Source organism: Hippopotamus amphibius, chromosome 6 (assembly GCF_030028045.1).
Source record: "Hippopotamus amphibius kiboko isolate mHipAmp2 chromosome 6, mHipAmp2.hap2, whole genome shotgun sequence".
In the NCBI taxonomy this organism is placed as follows: domain Eukaryota; kingdom Metazoa; phylum Chordata; class Mammalia; order Artiodactyla; family Hippopotamidae; genus Hippopotamus; species Hippopotamus amphibius.
Window position 1 is genome coordinate 35750471 of NC_080191.1, and position 9419 is coordinate 35759889.

The following is a 9419-nucleotide window of genomic DNA, read 5'->3' on the forward strand; positions in this document are numbered from 1 at the left end:
CTTCCAATGTTTATGTCTGTCTTCTTGATTCTTTGTTTATTCATTTCCCTGATGTTTTAAAATATATTTCTCCCCAGTTTGGGGGCTTCTTCTGACCTCCACTTTGCCCTGCCCCTACATATTCTGCTGTAATTAGTGTTGTATGAATGAAGCTAATCAACCAATACTTGAAATTCACAAAACCTTTGAAGTAAGAAAAAAAAAGCTTGTCTTTCTTTCAATGTTTCCCCATAGATCTGACTATCAACCTTCAGAGTCAAAAGGGTGGCAATCAGCAGCCTTAAGTGTCAGATGACTTCTGGGGGTTGTGCGTAACCCCTCAGCTCTACTACATCATAACTCTGTTCAGGATAAACAACAATGATGGCAATGACAACATCGATCATAATAATGACCCTTTCCCCCTAGACTTAGCATAAAGCTGGATAAACAGAAACTGCTCAATATGCACTAACTTTTATGGTGATGAATAAAAATGTGTAATGATCTTCAAGATTTAGATTGACGTTTAGAGGGACCTTCTCTAGCAGGTGCCTGGCTCCGCAAAGTTTCTCACATCTATGGCATTCTCTCCTACCCTAGCAGAGCCTCTCAGTATATTACTGTGTTGTTTTCTAGAAGGTCTGCATCTACACTTCTAGCTTGGTGGCAATACTGTCCCTCCCAACAGTCTCTGCTGACATGTTTCACCTGGCATGATGGTCCCTGTCTAGTCAGATGCTATCTTTTTGTCCTGTGACACACTTACTAGAGCTGTGTCTCTCAGAGACCATCAGCTGACCTCAGGAATCATTTGGAAAGATTCCCTCCTGAATATGATTCATACCTTATCACCAACGACCATCAGGAAACAAGGTCAGTACATAAAAGGCACTCGCCTTGTTTACTATCTCAATCTTTTCCTCATTATGAGAAGCTGATCCTTAGGCTAGGATGATTTATACTGCCCTGTCCCTACAGTTCTTCCTTGGCTCTCACACAGAACTTGACACTTGTAACTGTAATTGGTTGTCTTCAGCATGTCTCTCCTTCAAAACTCTAAGCTGTACGAAAACAAAGAAAATGTATGTACCTCCTTATTACAGCTTTATTCTGAGTTCCCAGCTCAAGGACTGGCAGTATTACCTAGCGGTTAAGAGCTTGCGATCTGGAGCCTGGCCTGCTTGGTTCAATTTATGACTCCACCTCCACTATCTGTGTGGATTTTGGCAATTTACTTAAATTACTTGTATCTCAGTTTATGTGCTTGAAAAATAGGTATTTTAATAATAGTGTTTACCTCTTAGGGAAGATTAAATAAGTTAATATGCATAAAGCACTTAGGATGGTGCTTGGTACAGAGCAAATAGCTACTAAAGTAGGTTCTCAATAAATACTTGGTGGATTGATAAATGCCACAGTAGGTCCAGCTATCAGCATTCTGCAGATGTCATTTAATCACTCTGAAGGGTCCAGCTGCCTTGAGAGCCTCTTGATTTTTTTCACACATGTTTTTCATTTACTGCCTCCCTGGTTTTATTGTATTTGTGTCAAATCCACTTGTCTAAACACTTAAAAAAGCAAAACAGTGCTACATAGTTTTAAAAACTGTTGTAATTTAGCTCTATGGATTTCTAAAACTTCATATACAAAGTGCTTAACTGCCTCACCTGAGGTTTCATGTTGCTGATCAAATCCATTCATTTAATAGATATGTAGTAACATGGTGTGTGGTGTATAAAGAACAATGCTAGATTAATGTTTGTGTGTGCCCGGGTACTTGTGTATATTTGCATGTGCACATGTACTGGGAGTGCAGCTGATAATGCTGAAGACGAAAAAGATGAAGTTTCTGCTCTGCGGAATCTTAAAAATTAATAAAGGAGATAACCATGCAAACAACTAGCTAAATCACAAGGCCTGATCCCCTGGGAGCCTGTGAAAATCTGCATCCTGCTCTGAGAAAGAATAATCTCTCTTTGTGTCTATAATTTTACCCAGGCTGGCATCTGAGTTAGAGGTAGACTCCTAATGTTTCACAGTCTCTGTACAATGCCCCACATCTGCGTACACAGAAGTAAAGTGCTGCTATCAGCACAACATGAAAAGCACTTTTCCCCTGAAAGGAACAAAAGTTTTGCCATGAAGCTATAGAAAAAGGTAAGTCTTTCAGGAAAGAGATTTTTCCTAAAAGGACCTCCTAAGGAACATTTTAAAGTATTTAAACAAACAAACAAACCAGGATGACTGAGTAGAGTTTAAGCCTATGCTCCTTCTAGATTCTCTCATCCTGTTTCTTTTGACCTGTAGTGAATCACTTCTCTGGGTTATTTATTTCCACCCCCACTCTGTTGCAGTACTAAGAGAATTCTCAGAGAGGAGACTATGGACGTCTATCAGCAGCAGAGTCCACTCTGGCAGGAAAACTATTCTGTAAAAGAAAAAGAAATGGATTTCCTTTCCCTGTAGCTCAATATTTTCTTCCTCTACACATTGGCTAAATTCCTCCATCCTAGTTCCTCACAAGTGTCAGGGCTGGGCTGCCCCACTGTCAGACAGCTCTCTCCATTATGGTCATCAGTGTTAATGCTACGTCATTAATCCTCATGGGTGTAAGGAGGCCTCATACCGAATGAATGGGGAAGGTCACCATGGAAACATTTGTCTCCATGGCTGACTCACTGCAACCCCCATAACTGCTGAACCACATCCTGTCTGCCATCTGAATCGCACTGGATGAAGCCACAAATCTGGCATCTACTAGAGAAACATATTCTTTTTAAAAGCTATTAGAAAGCTACGCCAAGGAAACGTTCCTCAGACTCAGGGTAAAAATACCATCTCAGATGCATCTTAGCGGGTGATGCCATGCAATTACTTGTTGACAGCTTTTAATAAACACAGAGAGTAAACATTACCTGTGGTTTTCCAGCTCCCAGTTATTGTTGTAGCCTCTGGAAGTGCCCCTGCAGAAAAGGATTCTCTCACATTTCAGAAAGGATTCTCCTCAGGGTTAGTGTGCTCTATCAACCTGTATCGCAGTGAACTGGAGGGGATTGAAAAGGTCTTTGCTGAGGTATTTTTTTGTTTTGGTTTGGTTCTTTCAGTGTAAAAAAATTAGCAAGATAACCCATGTAGAAAAAGTTACATTTGAGAACTGCAAATTTCTCATTTAGCTTTACCGTGGCAAGGCAGGATATCAGCATTTCCTAGATGGGAAATTAAGTCTATGCTGGGAAATATCAGGCGTAAATAAAATCACACGAGAACTACAGTGTACATCCCAGCTACCTCAGCACAGCTCAGCGGAGCAATCTGTCTAGTTCTATGTTCAGAGCTCGCCATTATTATTCAAACCTAGGCCCAAGCAGGAGAGGCAAGTGTGGGAGTGAAAAAGAGAACGGTCTATTTGCCAAGTTGCACACTGTCACTGGATCTTCACACAGGCAAGGTAGGGTCCCAGATGGAAGTCTTAAACTTGACTGATAACAGTAGCCATTTACACAGCACTTGCTTAAATATATGCTAAGCTGCATATGCATTAGTTCATTTGTTCTATACATTATCATGTGAGGTAGGTATATTCTTTACTTCATTTGACAGGTTAAAAAACTAAGTCATGGAATGATTTAGTGATTTCCCCATGGTCACATAGCTCTTAAGACTGAACTGAGACATAAGTCCAGGCAGTCAGCCTCCAGAGTTCATTTACTTACCCATTAAGCCATATATTTGCCTTTTGTGGAGTCATATTTATTCATTCTCGCCCTTCTCCTCTTTCCCCCCTCTCTCCTTCTCTTCCGCTCCTCTCTCTCTTTCCTCCCTCTCTCTATTTTCCCCCTTTTCTCCCCTCTGCCTGCCATCCCCACATCTCTTTCTCTCTTATCTCCTTCCTGTTACTCTCCCCCTTCACACCCAGTCCCACTATCAAATTTTTTCCTGGAAAGTTTGGGATGTCTTAAATTCATACAATGAATTCAGTCTCTTGTTTTAAGTGTTCACACTTTATGGAATTTACTTCATCTTTTCTTTTTAACTTTCTTATTGAAGCATACCATATATTGAGTTGACCAAAAAGTTCATTTGAGTTTTTCCATAACATCTTACAGGAAAACTCAAACGCACTTTTTTGGCCAACTCAATATGTGGTGCTATGGATTGAATTGTTCCCCCGGCCCCCAACAAATTCATGTGTTGAAGCTTTAGCCCCCAGTGTGACTATATTTGGAGATAGGCTTTAAAAGAAGGTAATTAAATGAGGTCCTAAGGGTGGGGTCCTATTCTAATATGACTGGTGTCCTTCTAAGAAGATAAAGAGACACCAGGGATGGGCATGCATAGAAAAAAGGCCATGAGAGGAAACAGGGGGAAGATGGCCATCTGCAAGCCAAAAAGAGAGGCCTTAGGAGAACATTGCTGGCACCTTCATTTTGGACTTCTGGCCCACAGAACTGCGAAAGGATAAATTTCAGTTGTTTAAGCCATGCAGTCTGTGATATTTTGTTACAGCAGCCCTAGTAGACTAACATATATGGAGAACCACATAAATCTTAACAGATTTGGTAGCTTGATAGATGTTCACATATTTAAATATCTATAAAATTACTATAGATCAAGAAATAGAAAATTTCAAGTACTCAAGGAAGCTCTCTCATGCTCCTTCTCACTCATTTTAGCTACTTGTTCCCATATTTTCATATCTTCCTGCCTGCAGAGAGGGTACACTTAGGTCTACCCCTGTCATGAGGGAGGTTTCTGCTCCTGCAGGCATCTACCATGCCAGTGCTTGGATGAGTGCATCAATTTGGAGGTCAGGGTCAGCAAGGCACTGACTCAAGACCTAAAGCCACATCCTCCAAGCTACTTCACAAATGATAAAGATGATGCTATAACCTTTATCTGACTTCTGTGTCTATTTCTCAATTGTTTCTGAATTGGTGAGGGAAAAGAGTACCATTAGTTTTTTAAAACCAAACATGTTGATACTCGGTTGTGCCCAAGGTTGGAATTTTTTAAAATGCCTTACTATTTGTCATCACGAAATATTTCAGACATTCAAAACATATAGACACTAATAAAACACACCTACCACCTGATTTCAATAAATCAGTGTGCTTACTACAGCATTTACCTCTGAAAAAATTTTAATGTAAGCTATTCTAGTAAATTCCAGAGTTTATTCTACTATTTTAAAGTCTAAAGACTCCGGGTCTTGCAGACAAATAAAGAGTTCCTCTATAAAAAACACAAAACTCCCATAATAGACAATCCCCCTGCCTTTTTTTCTAACTTATTAGACCATTGATTTATTGTCAGTGCTCTACATGTTCAGGGAAACTTCTCTAGTAACAAACTATAGAAATGATCCCTGAGAGTACAGTCTTGCCAATCCCATTTTTAGCTCCTGTATTTCCCAATATGTTGCACACCATCTGTTAATCTAATGAAACACCCCTAGGCTCATATTGTAAATTTTAAAACTTCTCACTTCTTTTGATATGTGATTGAAGATCCCATTCTAATTTGGATTAGATCTTCAATGAAGGAGTGAGGACAACGAGAAGTTTAAGCAGATTTGGGGCTGGGCTGCAGGACTAATGTCATTTGTCTCAATTCCTAGCTTCCAGCCAAGAATGGTGTTGGAATCCATTTACTTACCTTTCACTCCAATCATACTTATGGGAGGGGCAAGTTGTGAACTGCCCCTTGAAGACTGGGCAGCTACACTAACTGGTTACAGAAAATCTCAGTAGGTTTGAGAGGGAAAGAACAGTGTAAACTCTTCAAAAATTGCTGGATAGGTTTAGAGGTGACAAAGCTATTACCGGTGGATAGTCAGCACGAAGAGTCCTGTGTCCTTAAGGAACATGCTAAAAAAATGAGTAGATAGAGACTTTAAGGGAAGACAACTTGAAGCATATTAAACGTAAGCCAGGCAGGAGATTAAATTCAGGCCAGGGTTTGTTATTGTTTTGGTGAGATTATCCACTCTAGGGTGGTGAGGGAACATAAAGAACTCACTGACTTCATGTGGCTACCCCAGAGCTCTAAAAGTATGGTTTGAGAAACAAATGAAACAAATGGTCAGGGCTGAGAGAGACAGAGACAGAAAAAGAGAGAGACCAAGAGAGAGCAAGAGAGAGACAGAGAGACAGACAGAGAGAGGTGGGGAGGGAAACTGAGAAGTAAAGAAAATGAAAAAGAAATCAGTCACGAAAAGCCTACAAATGGCGAGAGACCTACATAAATAAAGAGACCAATTTAAGAAACAAATTAAACTGTTAAAAGGTGCATGTCTTGAATATCTGGCATGATCATCTAACTCTTTGGACTTATCAATGTGAATGAGAGACCGCAAGCATTCCAGTAATAAAAAATTCCAGGCCACAGCTACTGAAGAAACTTGACACCCACCCAAGTATCTGAGTGAGATGTTTCTGCCAGGATTCAGTAGTAATTGTAGAGGAATAGGTATGGACTTTAATTTCTTTGAAAAATTAACTTACAAGGGGAAGATCTGATGTGTCAGCTCAACTGGGCTAAAGGATCCCCTGATAGTTGGTAAAATATTATTTCTGGGTGTGACTATGAGGCTGTCTTTGGAAGAAAGTAGCTTTTGAATACTGAGTAAAGAAAATCGCTTTCACCAATATGTGTGGATACCATCCAATCTGTTGAGCGCTTACATAGGACAAAAAAGGTGGAGGAAAGGTGAATTCACTCCCTCTACTTGAGCCAAGATATCCATCTTTTGTGCTTAGACTTGGACTTACACCATCACCCACAAGATTCTCAAGACTTTGGACTGAATTATGCCACCAGCTTTCCTGGTTCTCCACTTGCAGACAACAGATTGTGATATTTCTTGGCCTCTAAAACTATATAAGCTAAGTCTGATAATAAATCTATAACAAATTCCTAAATAAATATCCACATATGGCCTATTGGTTCTATTTCTCTGGAGAACCCTAATGCAGGGCCTGACCTCAGCTTAGCCACTTTTAACTTATAATACACTGGAACTTTATTAAAACAAGTTTGGCCTTGAATTTCCTAAAAAATAAAACTTCTGTTACCAGTGCTAATACTTCTTTTCTCCCCTTTTCCTTTTAATATTGGAATATATTACCAGAAGAAAAATTAAAAATTTAATGATCTCGTAGGATATCCTGCCAAAGTATACTTCAAAAAGTTTACCCCAGTTTTACTTGCAACTAACAATACATAAATATGTAATTTTAATCTTCCTGGTCAAAATAGGGTGTTATAATGTTTTACATTTTATTTCAGTCAGGACAGGCTATTATGCATGGTAACAAGCAACCCCCAAGCCTCGTGACTTACAGCAACTTAGGTTTATATCTTGCTCATATTCTATATCTTTTGCAGGCTAAGATGGGCACTCTGCTCTGGAATCCTACCAAGGAGAGGGGAAGGTTCTGCATCGGAAATAGACTATTCTAAGCCCGAAGTGAAAAGTAGCACTTATTTTCACATCCCCATTAGCCATCACTACTCATATGGCTTCACCTAGTCATAAGTTGCCCAGGAAATACCAATCTACCATGCACAAAAAGGAAGAGAGCTAGAAAATACTTCATGATCAGCACTAGGATTGTGACACATTTTCACAAATTTCATAGTGGAAAAACGACACCTAGCTTATTTTGCATTAATATTGCAAGAAATGTTGAGAAATTTCTCCGTTATGAATTATTTGTTCATGCTCTCTTTTGTCTTGCACATTAATGGGTATGTTGGTGGAGTCCGGGAAAAAAAGTGGGTTGAAGAATTGAAGTTGTTTTCGAGTTATCACCAAGGACTTGCCATGGCCCCCTTCACCAAGGAGTTCTATATATATATAGGGGAAAATTCTGGAGGGTAGTGATCACCTGACCTGCAACACATCTTAGATTTGTTTCCAGTAGGGGCACTGACTGTTAACAATGTTTGGTAATCTATGATTGATTCATATTTACAGCAATATCACAGTCAGTTTACCTAACTTACTCTGCCAAATGTACCTATTTTTCCACTGTATAGTTTGTTAGGCTTTTTTCAATTGGAAGTGACAGATTTCCAATCCAAACTAGTTAGTAAAAGAAAAACATATGGCCTCAAGTAAAAATTATAGAAGCTCCCTAGTTTAGACATGCTGGATATGTGTGGTCAAATAATATCAGAACTCTTTCTCCTCCTTTCCATCTCTCATGTCTTTTTTCCTCACGTTGATCCTTGACCAGTTTTCTCTATATGGCTTATAGGTAAGCTCCAAACCTATATCACTCTTGGAACTATGGATCTCAGAAAGTAGGATATGACCTTCCTTTTCTAATTCTTATCACTCCTCAAAAAGACACTGCATAATTTTACTTGAAAATATCTCCAAACGGGACCAACCTCTCTATTTAGGGGTATGGGATATACTGGTTGGTCAGCTTTGGATCATTCAGTTATGGGTCAAGCTGTATTTCCCCCAAATTCATATACTGAAGTTCCAACCCCTAGTAACTTAGAATGTGACTATATTTTCTGGAATATGTTCTTTAAGGATGTAATTAAGTTAAAATGAGGTCATTAGGGTGAGCCCTAATCTAACATGACTGATGTTCTTATAAGAAGAGGAGATTTAGATTCAGATGTGTACAGAGGGGAAGACCATGTGAGGGTACAGGGAGCAGATGGCCATCTACAATCCAGAGAGTGAGGCCTCAGAAGAAATCAGCCCCACTGATACCTTGATCCTGGTCTTCTAGCCTTCAGAACCATAAGAAAATAAATTTTTATTGTTTAAGCCATCCAGTCTTTGGTACTTTGTCTTGGCCGCTCTTGCAAACTAATACACATTTCTAATTCTATAGTATGATGGGGTAAGTGTGGCCCTTTGATTGCCCACCCAATCACTAACTCCAGAATGGGAGACAGACAGTCCTCAGGAGGAAAGGCGAGGTTCCATGACTTGAAGAAGGAGAGAGTGATGCTGGACACATCATAATTGCTGATGTCCCCACAGAGGGAGAGTAACGGATGTGCCTTGGTCGAAAGGTCATGATTTCACATCACCATTCTGGAAGGAGAGGTTATTATCTATGACAGATTTCTTATCTAAACTTTTCAAAACATTCTGAACCTCAGCCTCAACCATCATGATTTTGTATTATGTTGGAATGGCAGCATAGTATTTACAAGGCAAGAGAGAGCATTATCACCACACTCAAGGTGGCAGATAGCATTGATTGGAGGGGTGTGTTAAAAAAAAAGAAAGCCACATTCCCAGACCCCTGGTAGGCTGGGTGAAAAGATTCTACTAGTTTTGTCAATTAGAAGATCACTCATGGCATACATTAATAAAAGCAGTTTTATTCTTGTGATTGGACAGAACAGTGGACAGAGGAAGTGAGGAGGTCCTTTTCCTTTCTCTCTCACTCTCTCTCTCTCTC

At 39.7% G+C, this 9419-nt stretch overlaps 1 pseudogene; it reads right to left on the reverse strand.

Moving 5' to 3' along the window:
• Nucleotides 1-5283: 5283 nt before the first annotated feature.
• Nucleotides 5284-5363, reverse strand: LOC130856246 (small nucleolar RNA U3; annotated as a pseudogene).
• Nucleotides 5364-9419: the final 4056 nt, after the last annotated feature.